The sequence below is a fragment of the Mirounga leonina genome, unplaced genomic scaffold (assembly GCF_011800145.1).
Source record: "Mirounga leonina isolate KUSES-001 unplaced genomic scaffold, KU_Mleo_1.0 Mir_168, whole genome shotgun sequence".
NCBI lineage: Eukaryota > Metazoa > Chordata > Mammalia > Carnivora > Phocidae > Mirounga > Mirounga leonina.
In genome coordinates this window covers 70,254,567-70,279,288 of record NW_023270426.1, presented here as the reverse complement: position 1 = coordinate 70,279,288, position 24,722 = coordinate 70,254,567, and the positions used below count along the sequence as shown (strand labels likewise).

General features: G+C 39.7%; 1 pseudogene; it reads left to right on the top strand.

Annotated features, from left to right (window-relative positions):
* Positions 1-2,587: 2,587 nt before the first annotated feature.
* Positions 2,588-9,675, top strand: LOC118017156 (annotated as a pseudogene).
* Positions 9,676-24,722: the final 15,047 nt, after the last annotated feature.

Genomic DNA, 24,722 nt, shown 5'->3' with positions numbered 1-24,722 from the left:
CATTAAACTTATCCTCTTAATCACTTTTCAGTGTGCAGTTCAGTAGTGTTAAGTGCACTCACCTTGTTGTGCACATGCCACTTCTAATTATATAAATGCAAGATTATATCTTTCTTTGTAAAAAGGACAAATAAAGGCATAAAGAAAGCTCTGACTCAAGGCGGCTAGATTCTTTCCTCAAGTACATGTAGCAGCTATGCAGAAGCTGCCCTAAGTCTGTACCACTAATTACCAGGCAGGAGGTTCTAGAGCTGAAGGCAAAACTATCAAATCACAGTAACTGGAGGGTGTTTTCTTCAAAAGGACAAGTGCATCAGACTCCATTTCTGGTGTTAAGAATCCCATAGGCTTCACACCTGACAGTGATAGCAGGTCTACTTTAAACCTGATCCTGATTATCCAATTGTCTATACACTAGGTGATTTTAGAGATGCAATAGAGACCCAAACCATGCCATTAGTTAAACAGCATATTATCCCACATTTTACCCAAGGAAATGAATCTTCATCTAGCCCTAAATTTCTCTGGACTGGACTATTTGGCAATCCTCCATAGCAGAAGAATAAGAAGAGATAAGAAATGTGAAATACATTGACAGTATCTGAATTCAGGCAGTTGATAGATTCATTGCACCAATTCTAACACAGTCATTTCACAGCATGGAGCGAGTCAGTATCCACTAGAAGCCAGACCAAGTGTATTACCCAACAATGCAAAGCTTTGTGCCGCACAAGGGACTTAGAAAAGAAGGCAAAATGAATCGGTCCACAGCTACTTATTGAGGCTCTAATATGGACCAGCAGTGTGTTAAACACTATAGCATTAAAATTAGCATACTTGTCTCCCATACTTCAGAAATAAAACTTTCAAACCACAGAAAATCTGATTATAAGTAATATAAACCAGCAAGTAAAAGTTAGAATATTCATGTCTCCATAACTTGGAGGTTTAAATCGAGGGTACAGTGACAACAAAGGTCATCTCCAAGAAAGGAAGAAACTGATCAATTTGGGATGGTTACTCATAATTGGATGATAATGATTTTCACAATTAATTGATTACCTTTCTTGGTCTGGGATATATTTTGATTCTAAGAAACAGGATATTTCAACCACTTTTAAGCAAATAGTGGTACTTACTGAAAAGATGCATGGGTATTTCACTGATCCCAGATGGCAGAAAATATCCCTAAGCCACACCAGGCAAGGAAAGAAGAAAGAACATGGTAGTTAGGAACTGTGATGACAGTCACCATGGCCCTAGAAGATAAGAAGTTCCCATCTCCTCATCTCTTGCTTTGTCTCCTTTATTCTTCTCCTTCTCTGCAGATAGGGTTTCTCTACCTTGGGATGCACATGGCCCAAATAGGATACACACATCCAAAACCCTGTTTTTCTATCACCTCATCTCCAACAGGGATGAACTAAAGTCTCTGAACCTAATTGCAAATTCTTAAGTGGAGAAACTGATGAGAATACCTTAGGCCAAGTCTCTACTCCCTGATGTTTGTTACCTATGACTTTTTTAGAAGACTCTACTTCCTAGGACTCCAAATGTGATGCCATATCATGATGTCTACCCATAGGGTTGCAAAAATGCCTCATCACTTACAAAAGCATTCTGATTCATTCAGTAACCAAGTGAACCAAGTTATAGAAACGTGAAGTGAAAATATTTGGTTCCAAATTCTTGAGTTATCAGATCAATATTACTGGTTTTCATCCCACCCAACAAAAAGCACATGCACTTTTTTTTTAAGTGAAGAGTTCCAAGCACATCCTTAGGATATTTAATTTCTATTATGCTTTTTTTTTTCTTTTTTTCCCCACAAAAGTTAAACTCATCTTTACTTCCTGGAAAAAGTAGTCTGTGTAGTTGTTCTCATCATCCGTGTGGGAGCCTCTATCTGGAAGGCTAAGCATTTATTGACTTCAAAGACGGTGGCAACAATCAGACAGAGCATATAAACCACCATTTCTCACCACAGATGCTTTGTGTTAGAGGATAGGAGCTGTGCTTAGAACAAATGCCAGAGGCACTGAAGTACCAATTACTAACTATTTAAGGACAATGCCATCTCCAGAATGGAATAAGGCTCACAATTATGAAAAAAAAGTTGATTCTGTCGCAATAGTTAAGTACTTCCACACTCTCTCTAGCAAGCCTTTATAATCTGCATTAATCACAAGTTTTTTGGGGGATTCTTGTCTAGGGATAAGCTTAAACCATTAATTAAGTCACTGCATGTGTGATGCTGGAGTTGTTCTCTCCTTGTTTATAATACATACTTGTCTACTGGTCTGAATGAGGAGAATGGGACACAGATGCCCAAGCTGCCTGCCTCTGAAAAACCCAGACTGTGGGGTGCTGCCTTGTTAGGGGCTGAATTGTGTCTCCCCAACTCCAACTTCATATCTTGAAGTCCTAACCCCCAGGACCTCAGAGTGTGACTATCTTTGGAGACAGAGTCCTTAAAGAGGTAATTAAGTTAAAATAGGACTGACAGGGCAGGACCTAATCCAATCTGACTGATGTCTTTATAAGAAGAGGACATTTGGACACACAAAGAAAAGTCTGAGCTCCAGGGATGCCAGAGCATGAAGAAGAGACCAGGTGAGGACACAATGAGGTGGCCATCTACAAGTCAAGGACAGAGGCCTCAAAGAAACTAAACCTGCTGATACCTTGATATTAGAATAACAGCCTCCAAAGCTGTGAGAAAATAAATTTCTACCTGTTAAGCCACCCAGACTGTAGTATTTTGTTATGGCAGCCCTAGGAGACTAATATGCTCCTCCCTGAGAGGATTCTTCAAGATTACCTGTTCACAAATTTAATTGTATGTGACCCCAACTTAGTCTGTTTTTTATACTAGATATGGAGGGAAACCTTAAGAGATGTTCCCACAACACAGGGCTCTCATTTCCTCAGGGTATCAACTGACTGGGACAAATAGCAGCTACCTTCTTTATATGAGAGAGACATTTCTCGATTTCACACAGTCCTCCATATTACCTACTGTCATATACCCAATTGTTGCATGCATTTATAATGTCTATCTGACCTCTGTAAGCATCCAAGCCCCTGGGATGGTTTGCTCAGAAATAGGCTGCAGAAGTCACAGTGTTTCTATCAATGTGCAGAGACATTGATCAGGCATACCAGGGAGACCAGGCTAAAACAGGCCCATTAAAAGCATTTCCTCTAAAGCCAGTTGACATTGATTTTTTTTGGATACACCTCTGAGGACATAACAGAGTCACAGAATCAAAAAGCAGTACTCTGGCCATTGCTATCACAAAAGTAGAGTTACCTTGTATACATACCAGCGAACAAAAAGTGAGGCTATCCTTTCCTTTTTTTATCATCTAAGGGGCGCCTGGGTGGCTCAGTCAGTAGAGTGTCCAACTCTTGATTTTGGCTTGGGTTGTGATCTTGGGGTAGTGAGATTGGGCCCCAGGTGAGGCTCCGTGCTGAGTGTGGAGCCTGCTTGGGATTCTCTCTCTCTCTCCCTCTGCCCCTCCCCACACCCTCATTCTTTATCTTTCTCTCTCTCTCTCTCAAAAAAAAAAAAATATATATATATATACATATATATACAAATGTATATATATACACACATATATGTGCAAATGTATATATATATATACATATATATATATGGTTATTATGTGTCCAAAGGGAGATACTATGGTTTAGTATGAATCAGGGATTTGAATTGTTGCAGGACTTTTTAGTCAAGAATTGAAAAGATTAATTTTGTCCCAGATAAGTTTGGTCAAAAGGTTGTTCTTTGCCAGCTTGTGATGCCATCCAGCAACACTTTAGTTAGTCCTCAGCTCATTTATAGATGGTGGGAATAATCACTAGTGCCTCCAGAGATACTCTGTGAGACCCACCTACTCTCATGGTCAAGGAGAATCCCCAGAGAAAGCCCAGATTGTGCTAGGGATGCACAGAACAGAGGCAGGAATCTCTCCGCCTGTCTCTCCCTAGCCCTCTCCTTCTCCCTCGCATTCATTCCTTCCCTCCTCCTAAAGCAGACTGAAAAGATATTTGGCGGGAGGGGTTCCCCAGCAACCAGAGTTCAAGGGCAGCTGCTTTGGGAGGAGGCTCAGGACTTCCTCAGAACTCACCACGGAATCTCACTGGCACAGGCATTGCTTAGCAATAAAGACTTCAAAGAAAAGAGCCAGCATCTCAGTACTGACCTGTGCTTCCCCATAAACTAAGGATGCCAAAGGTTCATTTGTTCAAATGGCCAAATATTAATCCAGTGGCCTGCCTGGACAGAAGCTAAACCTCACTTCCAAGAACCCACACAATAGCCTCTTCCACATATATCCACTCACCACCATTCTCACACACAACCACCAACCACACACACACACACAGTCACTACTCAAAACACACACACCAACAGATACCATCCACACATAACACTAATCAACACACACACACACACACACAAACACATACATCGCAAGAGGCACATTACAAAAACCCACTGCAAAAATGCAGCTCTCATAAATGAGTCAAAAGGAATGTGAAAAACAAGAAGCATCGACAAAATCATCTCAATTCTGTTCTTTCTGTTTCAGAATCTCCACCTCTGATTTACGCTAACCCAGACTTTAACATTGACTTCTGAAGGAAAATGTCTAGTACCTTTGATAACCATTTCTTCCATCTTTCCCCTATTTTCCGGCCTGATATTTCCTGAATCTAAGTCCATTTAGGCAGGAGGATCTGTTGTAGTAGTCTTTGCTCATGAAATAAAGGCAGAGCGTACATTGTCACTAAGTAGATCACATTCTCTCACCATGCCTGCCCTCTTGCCCAAAAGCAATGAAAGCTTCTTTACTAATGGAATAATTCAGTGGAAGGTAATCAAGCCACTTTGGAAGGGCCTGTATTATGTGCACTATGGGAAGTGGGGGGAGGGGGTGTTTATAGTGTTTTCAGAAAAAAAAAAATTATACATATGCCCTCATCTAATTTGTAAAGAGATTATCCAAAAGCAGTCCATTTATGATTATACTAAGCCTAATGTGCTAGCAGATGACTGTGAGCCCCCTTTTCCCCTTCTGCTCAAACTCATTCTCTGTTTTACTGCTCATTACCTTTCTTCATCAATGTGTAAGACAGAAAGGTCATGGTGATATGTATGTCAATCCCTTTTGTTTTATCTTTGTAGCTCTGCAAAAAAAATTTCCAAGAGGAATAAGCTGGAACACATATGAGACATAAGGATCACCTGAGGAGTTTTATTAACCCTGTGCTCTTTGCCCCCCAATTTGTACAGCTAATGTACTTGGTTGTATAAACCTCCGCATGAGATAAATGTGCCTTATGTCTCCATCCTTGGCTCAGTATAAGAAATGCTCCAACAGCAACTTGGCAAATGAAAGTAATCAATAAAAGCCACTACGAAGGTCTTGTTAACCCAAACTATGATCTGTTCCATAGTCTTCTGTCAAGTTCTAAGTCATCCACACCAAAGTTCTCAAAGCACAATGTCTCTGGTAGGATTTGACATAAAAGAGAAGTGCATGGGAGAAAGGGGAACCCTCCTACACTGTTGGTGGGAATGCAAGCTGGTGCAGCCATTCTGGAAAACAGTATGGAAGTTCCTCAAAAAGTTGAAAATAGAGCTACCCTACAACCCAGCAATTGCACTACTGGGTATTTACCCTAAAGATACAAATGTAGTGATCTGAAGGGGCATGTGCACCCCAATGTTTATAGCACCAATGTCCACAATAGCCAAACTATGGAAAGAGTGCAGATGTCCATAAACAGATAAATGGATAAAGAAGATGTGGTATATATATACAATGGAATATTATGCAGCCATCAAAAAATGAAATCTTGCCATTTGCAACGATGTGAATAGAACTAGAGGGTATTATGCTAAATGAAATAAGTCAATCAGAGAAAGACAAGTGTCATATGATCTCACTGATATATGGAATTTGAGAAACAAGGCAGAGGATCTTAGGGGAAGGGAGGGGAAAATGAAACAAGATGAAATCAGAGAGGGAGACAAACCATAAGAGACTCAATCTCAGGAAACAAACTGAGGGTTGCTGGAGTTGATGGGGGTGGGAGGGATGGGGTGGCTGGGTGATGGACATTGGGGAGGGTATGTGCTATGGTGAGTGCTGTGAATTGCGTAAGACTGATGAATCACAGACCTGTATCCCTGAGACAAATAATACATTATATGTTTAAAAAAAGAGAGAGAGAGAAGTGCATGTCTGACTCCATAATGCCATAATTACACATAAAACTGTTGTCAGTCTGGCCACTGATAAACTCTATCTGACATAAAGAAAGCCACCTGAATTTTATGAATTTCAGTAAATGCAACTATAATAGATTCATTGCCCAACTTCAGCATGACGTGAATGAGAGTTGTACATATGGGATTTTCAAACTGTTCAAGGAGAATTTTAACATTCCAGTGTTTGAGAGTGATTAATGATCAATTGATGACTAATACAATCAGTACAATTAATTAATGATTCATACAATCAGTAGTATATTACACATTGTATAAATAGACAGGCTGAAGGGTATTAATGTTAATTGAGGATACTTTGTGCTTACATACATAGACATTTCATTGTTAGGTGCATAATCAATTGAGCTGTATTTTATAGAGTGTATTAATTGCCAATTATTGTCAATGACACTTATTCCATTGTTCAAATATAAAGCATTCAAACTAATCCCTGCAGAATTTCCCAAGGCTCTGCTCTTTGTTTCAATAAATATTTGCCTTCTCTATAGTGTAATACTTTGGAAATTATCTCAAGCTTGATCAAGAATATTGACTCTAATTCACCTACAACCTAAAAAAACCAAAATGTTAGTATTTTCTTGATTTTGTAAGGCCACTATATTATCACTCATTTATGAGTAATTGTTGCTTGTGGTATAATGACTTCACTCTAAATGGCATGGGAAAAACAGCTTTTTTTTTTTTCTGTCTTCAGAGATCATCAGAAGTCAAAATGTACAATGGTTGGGGAGTTCAGGATTTAGGAATATGTGGAAGGGAGCTTGCTATCTCAGGCTTTTTCTAAGAATGTATTCTGATTCTGATGATTCTAGCTAAACTTGGATAAGGAAAGTTAGAAAACACTAATGAATAGATTTACTTCATGCACTAGGTCAATGTCTGAAATTAGGTTTTCATCCACTCAAAGTAATGATTTAATGTGTATTAATAGCCACTGGTTAGATTTATCAAGAATTAATGCTAATGAACCAGCAAGCAGTTCTATACAAACAAAAAAGCCAGCACTCATATCTTGCAGTATAGAATCCCACTGGTAATAATTTATTAATGAGAAAAATAATAAAAACAACTAACATTAGTTGAACTCTTTCTAAGTCTCAGACACTATTCTAAGTGGATTATCTCATTGAATCCTCAAAAACAACTCCATGTTGTAAAATTGAGACATATAGGGGTTCAGTAGCATGTCCAAGGTCACAGTTGTTCAGGGGCCTAACTAAAATATTCTCACTCCAGATCCCCTATTTTAAACTAGCGTGTTATATAGCCTGTAAACTGAATTATAAATCACATCTCTACATAGCTATGCCTGAAACTGTTTTATATCAGCTCCATAAGGACAAATTCTCATGCTGCTGTTAGTTTTCCTTCCTTCCGCTCTTCAACATTCACAGAGCATGGATGATATGCAATCACATTCTGACTTTCCTAACTCTTTTCACACCTGGAGCACAATTCTTTATTTTACAGTGTGAATTAGAAAACAGCAACATATACAAGGCTGCATAGGATCAGGGTGCAAAACAAAGTATCACCTCACAGAAGCCACATCAACTCGGGAATTAAGGTTAACTAATTCTGACTGGGTCAGAAAAATAGAAAGGAAAATGGAGTCAGGATGTTTATAGTCTTACTTTCTTCCCCTTGGATGACTCATGTCACCTCAACCTCACTCAGATATAACCTGTGCATACCCCAGTCTATTCATCATCCTGTGCCCACCACTAAACCTTTTTCAATGAAAGGACACTTCTCCCTCAAAACCACCAAACCATTCTTTGCCATCAATTTCAAATCTCTCCAAGTGTCATTCTCCCCGTAAATCCACTCAAAATCGATCACTGAAAAGCTATAGCCCAGCTATTCCTCATCCTGGATGTTGACGTTCAATGGCTACTTGTTCCAAATTCTAACCAATTTGGTTAGAATTATAAAATTATTATATCCACCTACATAGATACCCCTCAAATGCACATATCCTCAGATTTATGTTTGTTACAAATACTGTCTTTATTAGATTTACATATGGTCCAATATCTTTCAAAAGTATCTTCTCATTCAATACCTACAAAACCACATTACTACACTATGAGGGTGGGAATCGTCAAAATTTGTTAGTATAAAGAAATCCTCATAATAAAAATATTTGACACCTTTGATTGAGAAGCACATAGACTAACTTATGAGTTAAATTTGTTGATTATTTTAAAATATGGTAGTCCCCACACCCCTTAACCGCGAGGGATACATTTCAAAATACCCAGTAGTGTTGAAGATAGTGTTGAAATGAAGATAGTACCTTACCCTATATATACTACATTTTTTCTTATACATACCTATGATAAAGTATAATCTGATAAACCTGATAAATTTATAAATCAGGCATAGTAAGAGATTAATAATAATAAAATAGAACAATTACAACAATATACTGTAATAAAATTACATGAATGTGGTCTCTCTCAAAATATCTTATGGTTGCCTTATAAATACACAGAACACCTTTTGGATCCCTGAGCAGCGCCACGGCGGTCGGCAAGAACAAGCGCCTTACGAAAGGCGGCAAAAAGGGAGCCAAGAAGAAAGTGGTTGATCCATTTTCTAAGAAAGATTGGTAGGATGTGAAAGCACCAGCTATGTTCAACATAAGAAATATTGGAAAAACATTAGTCACAAGAACTCAAGGAACCAAAATCACATTTGATGGCCTCAAGGGTCGTGTTTTTGAAGTGAGCCTTGCTGATCTGCAGAATGATGAAGCTGCGTTTAGAAAATTCAAGCTAATTACTGAGGATGTTCAGGGCAAAAACTGCCTAATTTCCAAGGCATGGATCTTACCCGTGACAAAATGTGCTCCATGGTCAAAAAATGGCAAACCATGATTGAAGCTTGTGTTGATGTCAAGACTACCGATGGTTATTTGCTTCATCTGTTTTGTGTTGGTTTTACTAAAAAACGTAATAATCAGATTTGGAAGACATCTTATGCTCAGCACCAACAGGTCCGTCAAATTCGGAAAAAGATGATGGAAATCATGACCCAAGAGGAGCAAACAAATGACTTGAAAGAAGTGGTCAATAAATTGATTCCAGACAGCATCGGAAAAGATATAGAAAGGCTTATCAGTCTATTTATCCACTCTATGATGTCTTCATTAGAAAAGTAAAAATGATGAAGAAGCCCAAGTTTGAATTGGGAAAGCTCATGGAGCTCCAAGGTGAAGGTAGTAGTTCTGGAAAAGCTACTGGGGATGAGACCGGTGCTAAAGTTGAACGAGCTGATGGATATGAGCCATCAGTCCAAGAATCTGTTTAAAATTCAGACATTTAATGGTGACAAATAAAAAATCTTATTTGTGATGTTTAAAATAAATACATACATACATACATACATACATACACAGAACAAACTGATGGTTGCCAGAGGGAAGGCAGGGGAGTTGGAGAATGGACGAAATGGGTAAAGGGCAGTGGAAGGTACAGGCTTCCAGTCGTAGAATGAACAAGTCATGGGAATAAAAGGCACAGCATAGGGAATATGGCCAATAACACCATAATAATGTTGTCTGGTGACAAATGGTAGCTACACTTGTGAGCACAGCATAACGTATGGAGAAGTTGAATCACTATGTTGTACACCTGAAACTAATGTTATATTGTGTATCAGCTATACTCAAAAAAATTTTTAAATATTTTATTATCCTGTGTTCATGCTTCTTCTTGTGATGATGTGAGATGATAAAATATCTATGTGATGAAATGAAGGTGAATGATGTAGGCTTGCCATGTCTCCTTAGGCTACTATTGACCTGACAATTCATCAGAAAAAGAATCATCTGCTTCCTGATTGCAGATGCTGAAGGTAACCTGAAACGGCAGAAAGGGAAGCCACAGATGGGGTTGGCGGGAAGGGGGGGGTTGTCTACGGTATTTCACATATGTAATGTTACTTATTCAAAAATTCCATTCTTTGACAAAAACTACATTTCAAGCTTGCTTATTTATGCTAGATCTCCAACCTCTTTGGAAACACGAGTCCACTGATCCTTCTAGTGTCCATCCATCAGCAGCACATTAGGATCTCTCTCTTTTCTTCACATATCCAGCTTAGGTTTCAGGGTCCCTTGTTACAGAAAAATCCCCATTGACACTTGGAACTCTTTTGCTCTGCTGTCTTTATATCTCACTGGTGTGGCAACATCCCACCTCCGGATGAACCCAACTATTTTCTTTCTCCGTTCCTGCCATGAGTGGCTGAGCACTGCTAGAGGAAGTCCACCACCAGGGCAGACTAACATCACTATGAACTAATAGGACCGACCTCAGAAAGGTGGTCACCCCTATCTGACCTCCCTAATGATGTTTCTCAAACCACCTCATTTGAAATCTCTAAAATGACTACTTACAGGCTCCTGGCTGGCTCCACTGGTACAGCATGTGACTTTTGGTCTCAGGGTTATCATTTCAAGCCCCACATTGGTTAAAGAAATTACTTAAAAATAAAATCTTTTTTTAAAAAATAAAAAATAAATAAAATAAAATGACTACTTAAAATGCCCTCATTTTTCCTCAAACCTCCAACTTTCCCATTCTCAATTTTCCTCCCTCTTTCCTCCAAGAAATGATGTATCCTTCTACTTCACAGAAGAAATGGAGACTGTCTCGCTCAACATGTCGACTTCTGCACACTTCCCATTCACCTTGTAGCAAAGAGAAACTACGCCTCTCCTCTTTGAGAACCAACTCTCTTCCTCGGTTTTTATTTATTATCCTAAAAAGATATTCCTTCAGGATTATGATAGCATTGAATTTCATCTCCTCTGAGCTTCACAGGAAATTTATATAATTGACTTTTTCTTATCCTTCTTGTATTTTCAAATCTTATATACACACACACAATCTGAATCCATCTTTCCCCATGGACTTTATCCAGAGTCAAATCCCTGGCAATCAATTAATCAATCAGTAGCCTCCACTGGCCCTTCTATCATAGTTTAGATACCATTTCTTTTTTTTTTTTTAAGATTTTATTTATTTATTGGAGAGATAGAGGAAGAGAGAGCAAGCAGGGGAAGGAGCAGAGGGAGAGGGACAAGCAGACTCCATGCTGAGTGTCCAGCCTGATGGGGGTTCTGTGAGGGGCTCCATCTCAGGACCCTGAGATCATGACCTGAGCTGAGACCAAGAGTTAAACACTAACCAACTGAGCCACCCAGGTGCCCTGATACTACTTGTATCCCCTTCTCCCTTTACATCCCACTCACTCTTTACCTAAATAACTCTTGCTAAGTTCACTAATGGCTTTTAATATCTAAACCCAAAGGATGTTCATTTTGGATCCTCATCATCTACAATTTATCAGTAGTTCTGAGAAGGTGGACCTCTCCCTCATGGTTTTTGAGACAGAATCACATCTAGTTTTCTTGCAACCTCTCTACTTCTCTGTGTTCTTTCTCCTTCTTCAAAGTCATTAAATGGAATTTTTCTATGTCCTCTTTTCTTCTCAGTCTGTGTTCTTAGGAATTTTATTCAATAGGAATTTAGTTATCAACCATAAGCTAGTGCCTCCCAAATTTACTTCTCCAGTCTGTTCATTTATTCATTTATTCTATAAGAATTTATTAAATGCCTACAATATGCCAGTCACTTGGGATAAGAGGGTGAATGAACTCAGACTTTTCTGAGTTTAAGACCCATAAAAAAAAAAAAGACCCATATATTCAACTGCCTACTATTATCTCCACTTGAATGCCTCAAAGGCATCTCAAATTAACACATGTTAAACCAAACACATTATCTCCTCAAATCTAATCCTCTTCCCAAGTACTTATTGGCACCACCTGCCAACCAGTTGTTCAAGCTCAAAACCTAGGAGTCTTCTTCAGTTTTCCCTGATCCTTCACCCCCTTCAGGCCCATTTCATTGTTACCTTCTAAATACATCTTGATTCCATCCACTTGACTCTCTATCTCTACCCTCAACTCCTAATCCCGCGTACCATTATCACTTAACTATACCAACTCCTATAAACCCCCAGCTGGCTTCCCTGGTTCTGCTTCTCCTCCTTCCAATTTTAAAAACACAGATTTGATATTATGATCCATAACCTCTCTCCCCACACCACCACATTCGGCCCTCTTTCACTTCTTTAAACACACCATGCTCCATCCTACTACAGGGACTTTGCAATGCTATTCCTTTGCAAAGGAATGTTCCCCCAATCCTCCTCCCCTATGCACCTGCTTAAATCTACCCACACATCAAATTTTAGTATGCTTGTCAGTTCTTCTGTGAACTAAACCCCACATTATGCTAGGTTCTCTACTGTATGCTCTCGTGGTCGCCTCCCTTCTTAGCACTTATCACAGTTGCAATTTTACATTTACTTGCATGTGATTTTTGAAATTAATATAGGTCTTCTCCAATAGATTGGAAGCATAATGATGACAGAGGCTATTTAATTTTTGCTCTCCATTAATTGTTCAGCTCTCATATAGTACCTATCACATGTTAGGTTTTCAATAAAGACTTGTTACATGAATGAATGAATGAATGAATAAAAAAAAAAAAAAGTCATTCAAAATTCCATTACCCCAAAACAGGCAGTTATATTTTTGTGTATTCTTTTCCAATAATTTTTATGTAAGCATATTTTGAGATTTTTATAATTTGGATAGAAACTGTATCTACAATTTCAATTTTAATACTTACATCAAACCCCAAGAGTTTTCTGAAATTATAACTTATTCTTCAAAAACCACTTTTGGGGCTCCTGGGTGGCTTAGTTGGTTAAGCGTCTGCCTTCAGCTCAGGTCATGATCCCAGGGTCCTGGGATCAAGCCCCATGCTGGGCTGCCTGCTCAGCGGGAAGCCTGTTTCTCCTTCTCCCTCTCCCTGCTGCTCCTCCTGCTTGTGTTCTCTCTCAAATAATAAAATCTTTTAAAAAAATAAAAAAAAATTAAAAACCTCCACTTTTAATGGCTCCATAATATTCCAACTTATGAGTCTAGTTTAATGTATTTAAACACTCTCCTATTATTAGATACTTGGGATCTTTCCAATATTTTTTCTGTTATAAAGCAACAGTGATCATTTTTGTACATTTTATGCATCTAAATTTATGGCTACTTACATGGGACAAATCCCTAAAATGGGATAAATTCCAAGGTTAAGATGTATAAATTTTTTTAACACTTGGGGATACCTGGGGCACCCAAGTGGCTCAGTGGATTAAACATCCAACTCTTTTTTTTTTTAAGATTTTATTTATTTATTTATTTATTTATTTATTTATTTATTTATTTATTTATTTTGAGAGAGAGAAAGCACAAGCAGGGGGAGGGGCAGAGGGATAGGAGAAGCAGACTCCCTGCTGAGCAAGAAGCCCAACATGGGGCTCGATCCCAGGCTCCTGGGATCATGACCCCCAAGCAGAAGGCAGCCAATAAACTGACTGAGCCACTTGGGTGCCCCAAGCAACCAGCTCTTGATTTTGGCTCAGGTCATGATTTCAGGGTCATGAGATCAAGTCCCACTTTGGACTCCAAGCTCAGCACTGAGTCTGCTTGTCCCTCTCCCTCTACTCCTCCCCCTACTCCCTCTCTCACTCTCTCTCTCAAATAAATAAAATCTTAAAAAAAAAAACAACAACAAGACTTGGGGATATCTGAATACTAAGAATATAAGAGCAGTAAATGATATTGTAGCATTTATATGTATCTCTGTTGAAATAAATTACTCGGATTTAGACTGCAAGTCAGGGTGGGACTAACCAGTTTACTAAAAGCATTTATTCAACTTTTTTTTTCTTTTTTTTTTTTTAAAGATTTTATTTATTTACTTTGAGAGAGAGAGAATGAGAGACAGAGAGCATGAGATGGGGGAGGGTCAGAAGGAGAAGCAGACTCCCCGCCAAGCAGGGAGCCTGATGCGGGACTCGATCCCGGGACTCCAGGATCATGACCCGAGCCGAAGGCAGTCGCTTAACCAACTGAGCCACCCAGGCGCCCCATTTATTCAACTTTTAAAACTATACTTTGTGAATAGGTTACTCCAGAGCAAGAATGATGAAATATTTTTCAGGATGGACTTATTTTTCAGCATTTTGCCCTAGTGTCTTGAAGAGAACTCTTTTGAGAATATGTTTTCCCAGTCTGAGGTTTGGGGTTTGTTTTTTGTGTTTTGTCTTTGTTTCTGCTTTACAAATCTGATAACACTATTGATATAGTTCAATAGGATTCTTTGCAATATTTGATGCTTTACAAAATGAACATAAACACATCCTCAAGACTCTATTAATCGGATATGCTTAAAAGTTGTTCCAAATATTTCTTTGGATAAGTTAATGGAGGTCCAGTGCTCTGGGATAGGGTAAGTGATCAATTAAAGCATCAGGGCTAGGGTTTGAGGAAGGTGAAATTATCTGGCATGCTGGACATTCCCTTCCTGCTTTCAGCAATTACAGGATTTCCCTCTGGGAGGTTTCCACACAAGAGTCTCAATTAGTCTATTAACAAAAACAAAGCCTTCTAGACAAGTGTTTTTTTGCAAGAATATTCCATTCAAAACAACCACAGCAATATTTTCAATAGATATGTTTATAATATTTCTGCTTGATATAAACATCAGAATCATCCATTTTTCATTCTGAGAAGATTCAATTCTCAGTCTACTATGTTAGCACACATGGAGCTAGTAAAAGAAATCTATGCACAGCATGACCTACTTTTGATGTACTGATTTTTTTCCTCAAAAAGAATTAAAAACTGTCATTAAAAATTCAGATAGAACTGCATTAACACAATGGATGTAAAAGCCTATTTCAACACAGTAGAATGCATTGTATTTTTCATGAGATTCTATAACCAATAATTTTTAGGTATATTTTGCTGTTAGATACATTAATATAAATCCTCTCAGTTCTTAGAATATAGTTTAATTCAGAGTCATATCCTCAGTTGCCTGTTCTGGTACATAATTGATTTTGTAAAGGGAAGAACAACCTTTATTAAGGTGGATTAATTTTGACATTATGAATATTCATATTTTTATCATACTATTCTCATGTTTTTCATTAGACATGCTCAGAGATACTCTTGCCTCTACAGCAGAATTTTATTTTTATTGCCTAATTCTTCTGCTTCAGTTATTACAAAATGCATTTTAAGTTTTTAAAACTTTTTTCTACATTCACAACTCTATGACATATGCATATATGCTCATTTTACAGATGAAGATACTAAGGCTCATAAATTTAAATAACCTACCTAATTTAATCTAATTCAAAGCCTAGAAAAGGGTAAAGTAACATTCTAACCAAGTTCTCTCTGGCTCTACACCTCTGTTCTTCCCACCACATCAGGTAATCAATCATATATAACTGTACTACAACTAGTTGTGAGCATAGAGATGATGTAATTTTTGACCTGTTTTTCATGCTCAGTGACACCTAATTATCATCATCAACATCACGCTTCTAGTGTCATCTAGCTATGAGCATTCCTTTGTCATTCCTTGCCTATTAAGTCTTTTTCAATCAAAGCATATTCTTTTCCTTGCATATGCCTCTTCTTTCTTAAGCTCCACAATCTATTGAATGAATGAAATATCATTCCTCATTTTCTCCTCCATATACACAAGTTGAGGGCATTGGTCACATAGTAGAAAGAACACAGGCTTTTAACAGGTAGATCTGCATTTGACTCCCAACATCACCACTTAAAAGCTACATAACTGTGGGCAAGTTATTCCTCGGAGATCATCATCTGTAAAGGGCATAATGATGCTTATCTTATAGGGTTTATAGATTAAAAACAATGCATGCACGTAGTAGGTACTCAGTAAATAATTTCTCTCATTACCATTTTCATCATTATACCGTATGCTTCAGTTAAATCAGACCACATGTCCACCCCACCCCCAGTATTGTCTATGCTTTGCCACCATTTGTAATTCTCATCCACCCCATTGTCATCCAATTTATTTTTCAACCTTAGTTCAAAAGTCACTTCCATCAAGCTTTCCCAGCTCCTACTAACTGGGAGGGATGTCTCCTTTATCTGAGCTGCTATAGCACTTGGCACTTGCTTACTAGATCCACTTCATCTCGTATCACAATATGTTTATTTTTGTCTACTCCGTCATTAAACTGTAAGAACCTTATTTACATGGTCAACATCATAATCTCTGTTTTCTCCACAGCATCTAGCTCAGGACCTGGCACTCAGTATATGGATGACTAAATCAAGTATATAAATAAAGTTTTTATGAAATCTGTATTCTTTCTTTAATAGCCTCAAAATCTCTTAATTTAAAATGTGCGGGAACTCTTAAGCTAACACTTTTAGAGATAGGACTCATTTCTACAGTGACCAAATAAAAACTTCAACTCCTTGACCCTTCCCCAGAACATGCCTACCAAGATGGATATGAATAAACTGGAATACCCAGAGGAGACTTAGGAGTTCTGAGATATATTGTAAAAAAAAAAAAAAAAAAAGTAGTCTGAAACAAAAAGAATGGAAAGATGGGCAGTATTGTGATATGAAGGGAGAAGTAATGTATAAAATCAGATAGAAAAATACACTGTTTCTAATGGAGAGTGAACATCCTTTGGTCCATAAAAGGAAACTCCGTGATGCACTTGTGAAAAATCAAACAATTTTATACCATCATTGATTCTTATATTAAGGTTCTCTAGAGAAACAGAGACAATAGTTATAGTTTTATATATATATATATGATTTATTATAAGGAAAGGACTCACAAGATTATGGAGGCTGAGGAGTCCCACAATCTGCCATCCGTAAACTGGAGTCACGAGAGGTCTGGTAGAGTTCCAGTCCAAAGTCGGAAGGCCTGAGAACCAGGAGTACCAATGGTGTACATCCCAGTCTGAGAGCAGAAGACCAACTTCCCAGCCCAATTAGCCAGGCAGAGGGAGAAGTTCCTCCATTTTTTATTCTAATCAGGCCCTGAAGGTGTTAGAGGATGCCCACCCACATTGGGGAAGACAAACTGCTTTACTCAGTGTACTGATTCAAAGGCTAATCTCATCCAGAAACATCCCCACAGACACACCTAGAAATAATGTTTTACCACCTCTCTGGGCAACCGTCAGCCCACTCAAGTTGACACATAAAACTAACTATCACAACCCTCAAGTTTAAAAGGATGTAATTTTGGCAAAAATAAGGAAATTCAGCGACTCATACCAGGGTAGCTAATAACTCTTAAGCCTGTTGGCGAACACAGCCGCAGGTCTGCAGGTGAGTCACTGAAGAAAGGCCCCGGGCCAGAGAACAAAGTAGGTGCTGAAACCCAGCAGGTGCTCTGCGCACCTAGCTGTACCGGGTTGGCTTGGAACTGCCTCCACCTGGAGGAATGGTGCCTTCTTACAGTTTGCTGGGTAACTATGAACGTGAGGGGTTGTCACAGAAGACCTGTTCCAAATTGTCTCCTATGGTCAGCAACAGCCTGTCAATAAGCCCTTTGGGCATTCCGATAAAAGCGTGCCTCTTCTTTTCCCTAGTAGGTATGTAACGCTTCGCACTGCCTGCTGTGAACTGGGGCTGTAAATGCCAAAGGTTCAAAAATATTCAGTGCAGCAAGGCTTGCACTTTCTTATATTTCTTATATTCACTTGCACTTTCACCACATATAAATTCTTATAGGGCAAGAAAAACACCTTAAAGTATTAAAAATAGGTAGCTCTTGGGTGACTCTGAAAACAGATATGCTTTCAATCTTTTGTTTTATTTAAGAATAACAGTCTTACGTGGGAAACCCACTATTGATGCAAAAGACATCAGAGAAAGACTTGTCACATGTGCTCCTGAGAGGGAAACTTTCTCTCCCACTACTCCTTCCACTTTTAAAGAGGCACCCTTTCAAGCTTGTTTCTTTAAAAGCTTTAGAAAGTAGGTGGGACAGAAAAGGATGACAATGTCATTCCATGTAACAGCCCCAGCATACAATGAAAACTCCTCTGCTACTCACCCAAGGGTACTCCCTTCTGCGGAGACAAATTCTGATTCTCTGTAATCTTGACCTCAAACCACTAATAAAACCATCATAAGTATGGACTTGCATCCTGGCTTGCTGATAGCTGCCTACCCACACGAGCCGTATAAGCAGCAGCTTTAGGAAGTCTGGGGGTGGGATCACTTTGGGTGGGACAGTGGGAGGATGAGGGCAATAGAGCTGAATGTGGGGTCTGTTCCCTGAAGCTTCCTGGAACCCAGAGGAGGTGATGGGAGGGGCCTCCTCTCCCTCAGAACCCGGAACAATGTGGAGACAATTATACAGGCGGGAATAGTGGACAAAAATAGGCCAGAAGAGGCATCACGCAGTTCCCTCTGCCTGGAGTGTCCTTCCCTGCCCCTCCCGTTACGGGAATTCTATCCACCCCTAATGACCCCTTAAATACCTGCTTCTCCAGGAAGCCTTTCCTAATCTTCCTCTTTTGCTCTGCCCTCTTTCTTCCTCTCCTCCACTAGTACATGCTCAGAATTCATCTTCACTTCCTCTATGATGTTAATCTCTATTGCACTTAACTCCTCTTTATTAGTATTTAAGCGTCTCTTGTTTATTGTGTTTGAATCTTCTTGGGTCTGTCTCCCATATAAATCACAGACAACTTGAGGGTAGAGACCAAACTTGGTTCATCCCTATATACCACCAACACAAGGCACAGTGCCTTGTTCATGGCAGTAGACAGGGCCTTTGCACATACTGTCTTATTTACCCAGGAAACACTTCTCTTTTCTCCACCCACACCACCCCCCTTAACCAAGTTTACTACTACTTGTTTGGAAAGGAACATTATCCTCTCACTCCTCATGCACCCATTCATGAGGAATTCCCGCAGTGACCTTTATGGTCTTTTGTCCTTCCCACTCTGACTCACTCCATCCTAGGACAAGGAGCTGCATTTGATTGGGATGTTTGCAAGATGGGACCGAGTAATCCCAGTCCAGCTCTTACTCCTTATCCTAGCTTTCCTGATGGTGTATTATGGTCTGTGATCTTGCTTGCAGTTTTAAAGCATAAATTCAATTCAGATTATTATTAGCAAGCTTATATGACTATATATGTAAGCTCTATCCTAAACTGTATCCGTAATACAGTTGATATTTTGATCTCCATCTGTCTGACTCCATTGTTTCCAAACTCAAGCAGGAGGGGAGTGTTATGTACGGTCCTCCTAATGTCTCATTATTAGTCCTATTTCAGATTTTAACAAATACATCACTTCCTTGGAAACTCTTCCCTGACCACTGAAACTTGGTTGGATTCTCCTGTACATCATATATATGAAATATTATATATTATTTGTATAAATATCACTTTGTTATACCTATTTTCCCCTTCATGCCACTTACCCAACAGCATATTTTTCTGTGGCACTGCTTTCTTAAACTTCTTATTATAGAACATTTTAAACATATACAGAAGCAGAGAGAATAGTATATGGATCCCCACACACCCATCAACTAGCTTCATCAATTACTGACCCAATTTTATTTCATCTATACCCCCACCCCCCTCCACAAACCCAGACAACTTTGAAGAAAATATCCCAGACATCGCATCATGGTATCTATATTTACAGCACGTATCTTTAATACACAAGCACTAAGCATTAATGTCTGATTTTTTACTTCACTTGTTTGTGGGATTTATTTTAATGATTACTTATACTCCTTCCCTCAGATTACAAACTCCATGTGTCAGAGACTTTGTTTTATCCTGATTATATTCCTAGTACATAGTAGGTGCTCAATAAATTAAATACGAAGGAAACAATTTTAAAAGTGAATGTGCGAAATAAGTCAATCAGAGAAAGACGTATCATATGATCTCACTGATATGAGGAATTCTTAATCTCAGGAAACAACCTGAGGTTTGCTGGAGCGGTGGGGGGTGGGAGGGATGGGGTGGCTGGGTGATAGACATTGGGGACGGTATGGGCTATGGTAAGCACTGTGAATTGTGTAAGACTGTTGAATCACAGACCTGCACCTCTGAAACAAATTATACATTATGTGTTAAAAAAAAAAAAAAAAAGAAGATAGTAGGAAGGGAAAAATGAAGGAGGGGGAATCTGAGGGGGAGATGAACCATGAAAGACTATGGACTCTGAGAAACAAACTGAGGGTTCTAGAGGGGAGGGGGGTGGGAGGATGGGTCAGCCTGGTGATGGGTATTAAAGAGGGCATATACTGAATGGAGCACTGGGTGTTATATGCAAACAATGAATCATGGAACACTACATCAAAACTAATGATGAAATGTATGGTGATTAACATAACATAATAAAATTTTTAAAAAAAGTGAATGCAGAAAACCATTTGCAAGTTGGGGGCCAAACAGCATCCATTCCCCTTCTGTTGTTACCAAAAGAACAGAAGAAGTTCCCTCAACTCTCAGTCCCTGTGATACAAGAAGTTTTGGCTCTACCCCTGGCTCTAGAGTTATGGCACATGGATCAGGCCTGACAAAGAGTAATGCAACCTCATGGTCAACAATACTGGTTTAGTGATGAGCACAGGACCCAGTCAAAGACAGTGGGATGCTGGGAAACTTGGTGTGCAGCCCGGAGAGAGGCAAGCACTTTCTCCTACTGGACATGAACCTGGAGAATGAGAGGTTGATATTACTGCAACGCCAGAGTGTATTTGAAAATGGCTCTGACACAGAGGATGGAGAACCAAGGGACGGGGAGAGAAATCAGGGCCTAGAGAAAGCACTTGAGTCAAACGTCATGGGAATCAAACCTACCTGGGGATTTTTAAAGTTACGTTACTCAGTGAATACCCTGTTGGCTTAGACGAGCTTGGGTTAGAGTTTCCAAGACTTTTCAACTGAAAGTTCCTGTCTGATTATAAGGGAAGAGGGAAAAGATAAAGAGTAAAGAGAAAACCACTTGCAGGGTAAATAAAATACATTCTTTTCAGTAGAGTCCCGGGCCTAGTTATCACATATCCTGAGTTTTTAACGGCAGATCAAGCCTCTAGCCTTCAGAGCCCTTGTTTATATGATGAGGGGAACTAAGAGGCCTCTAAATCCCCTTTGAGAAATCATGTGAGTTTTGTGGGGAAAACCTGAGAGAGCATACGGAGGGATCTGGACTTCCTTGCTGGAAATAGCATCTGATTACTAGCATATTTCCTTTCTTGGTTTAATTCATTGTAAAGCATTTCATATCTTCTAGGAAAAAAATAATAACTTCCTAAATGAGAAAGACCCCTGCTCAGCATTTCACTTTTGGGCAGGAGATGCTCTGTAGGAAAAATAAGTCTTCCCTCACTCATTGTGGCCCGACTGTAATATAATATCAGCATTATGAAAGCACATTCAGATATTAGGCATCATCAACAGGGAGCCAGAGATAAGCTTTTACATTTTCCCCAGCAGAGACTTTGCCTTCTGCAAAGAGTAAGCTCATCTTAGCTGCTATGGAGATCACTTGTTTTCTCTTAAATACACATGTGTCTTTATTTCAAGCTCCTCTTTTTGGAACAGAATGAAAATGTTCACCTGGTTGAGAAACAAATCTCAGAATAATACTTAAAGGCAACAAAAAAAATTGTCTAATATTTAGAAATCTCTTGGCTTTAAAGTCTCGTATTTTCTCCTAACAGAATTTAAGAACTATATTTATAGAGTTGCAAGTAGGAATCTACTTTTATTGAAGGAGGTCAGCATAAACTATGGCGGGAAAAGAAAATGGTCTCAGGAAACATGGAGATAGGGAGAGGTCCTCTGGCTGTAGTCCTCCCACTTGCTCCCTACTCTCCCACTAGGTCTGAAGAAACTTGGGCAATTAGAGAGCCTACTTCCCCTTTGTATTCTCATCTACCGGAGGATGCAGGAGCAGGAAAGATTGCTCTTTGAAAGACACCTTCTCTGATCTCGCTAAAATCTGTATTTTATTCAAATTTCTGATTGTAGAGATTCATACAATCTTTCTAAGGAGCAGTGTGACAACAGAATTATCAATACCTTAAAAGCAGACATATCCTTTGCAGTATTCAAGATGGCTCCTGGGATTCACTCCTTCCTGGAGCTCCTCCCACAGCGAATCCTGGCTGGGCGACTGCAGTAGCATCCTATTGCTGCTGTAACAAATTGCTACAAATGTGACTACTTAAAACAACACAGATTTAGGGTCTTCAAGTTCTGGAGGCGAGAAGTTCAAAATGGGTCACAATGGGCTAATATCAAGGTGTCCACAGGGAGTGTTTTCTCTGGAGTCGCTGCGGGAGGATCTATTTCCTTGACTTTTCCAGCTTCCTTGGATCGTGGCCTCCTTGTAGCCAGCAATCACAGCACTCGGACACCTGTGTCTGCAGTCGCATCTCCTTCTCTGACCCTTAACACTCCTGCCTCCCTATTTTACCTATAATAACCCTTGTGATTACATTGGATCCACTTGGGTAATCCAGGCCAATCTACCCATCTCAAAATGCTAACTTAACAACACCTGTAAATTCATTTGCCATAAAAGATAACATAGCCACAAGTTCCACTGTTTTAGGACATCTTTGAGGGATCATTATTCTGCTTACCACAGTGACCAATAGAAAATGGCAGAAGTAACAGCATGTGATTTCCTTTGTGAGGTCATAGAAGGCAATGCAACTTCAGTCTTGCTTTCTGGAGTGTTTAATCCTGAGGAAGTCGGCTATCATGTGTGAGGACACTCAAGCAGCACTGTGGAGAGGCCCATGTGAAGAAGGATGATGTTTGCCCACCCACAACTGGCACCAACTTAGCAGCCACATGTAGAGCCACATGGAGTGGATCCTCCATCTTCGGTCGAGCCTTCAAATGACGACAGCCCAGCCAACATCTGACTGCAACCTCAGGAAAGACCCTGTCTAGCCACTCCTGAATCCCTGATCCAAAAATAAAACATTATTTTTGTTCTATGCCTCTAAATTTTGGAAATGCAGTCAGTTGTATGTGGAGGGAGTTCTGAGGAAAGAATAGCGCACAAAGTATATGCACACAAAATTCTGAATAGAGAAACTCATCAGAGTTTTTATTAATGAGACCTTAAAGACAACCTGAATATGCAGCTATGGGGGAATTGGTTAGATAAAGTAAAACATACCCATATAATGGATGAGTAAGTATCATGTTGCAGAACATAAAGGTCATGTAGAACAATAGTTCTCAAACTTTTTCTGGGTAAAACCTTTCCTGTAAGTAAAACTTTCAAGAGAAGCTTGCATGATAAAAGCAAATCTTTCCAGCTGAGGTAGGTTCAGCTTCCCAGAGCCAGGCCCTGGCTAGCAGTGGTGCATCCCAAGGACACCCAGGATTCTGGGAGCACAGTTTGAAAGTCACTGTTCTAAGAGAATTTTTCATGTCACATGAACCAGTATACCAACTGAAAGAAGCAAGATCCCTGTTTTTTGCCATGTGCTTGTCTCCCTTGCCAGTCTCATCTTAGGCGCTCTGCCCTTGCCGTCAGGGCACTGGCCTTCTGGCTTGCTCAGCTCTCAACTTCAGTGTGACTTCCTCAGTAATAATCTCAGTGTCCATTTCTTCCCTTCTCCCCATACTAACCCAGGCTGGATCAGGTCCTGAGGCTGAAAGTCTAAGATTAAAGTGTTGGCAGGTTTGATTTTTTGCTGAGGTCTCTCTCCTTGGCTAGCAGATGGCCAATTTCTCCTTGTATCCTCACGTGGTTGTTGTCTGGTCTATGTGTCTCTATGTCCTAATTTCCTCTTCTTATGAGGACACCAGTCATAGTGGATTAGGCCTATTATGGGCTGAATGTGTCCCCCGTAAATTCATATGTTTAAGTCCTAACCCTCAGTGAGATGGTATTTGGAGGTGGGGCCTTTGGAAGCTAATTAGCTTTAGATGGGTGGGACCCTCATGATGGGATTAATGTCCTTGTAAGAAGAGGCTAGAACTCACTCTCTCACTAGCGCTCTTTCTCTCTCTCTCCCCCCCAACTTGATCCCCATCCTCTCCCTCCCCCTCTCTTTCTCATGGCCATGTGGGGTATAGTGATGTGGCTGGCTGCAAGCCAGGAAGAGAGCTCTCATCAGTAACCAAATCTGTTAGCACCTTGATCTTGGACTTAGCCTCTGGAACTGTGAGAAATAAATGTCTCTTGTTTAAACAACCAATCTGGGGTGCCTGGGTGGCTCAGTTGGTTAAGTGTCTGCCTTTGGCTCAGATCATGATCCCAGGTTCCTGGGATCGAGTCCCACATCGGGCTCCTTGCTCCGCGGGGAGCCTGCTTCTCCCTCTCCCTCTACCTGTAGCTCCCCCTGCTTGTGCTCTCTCTCTCTCTCTCCCCCCATCAAATAAATAAATAAAATCTTTAAAAAACAAACAACCCAATCCATGGTATTTTATTATAGTAGCCCAAGATGACTAAAGCGACGGACCAC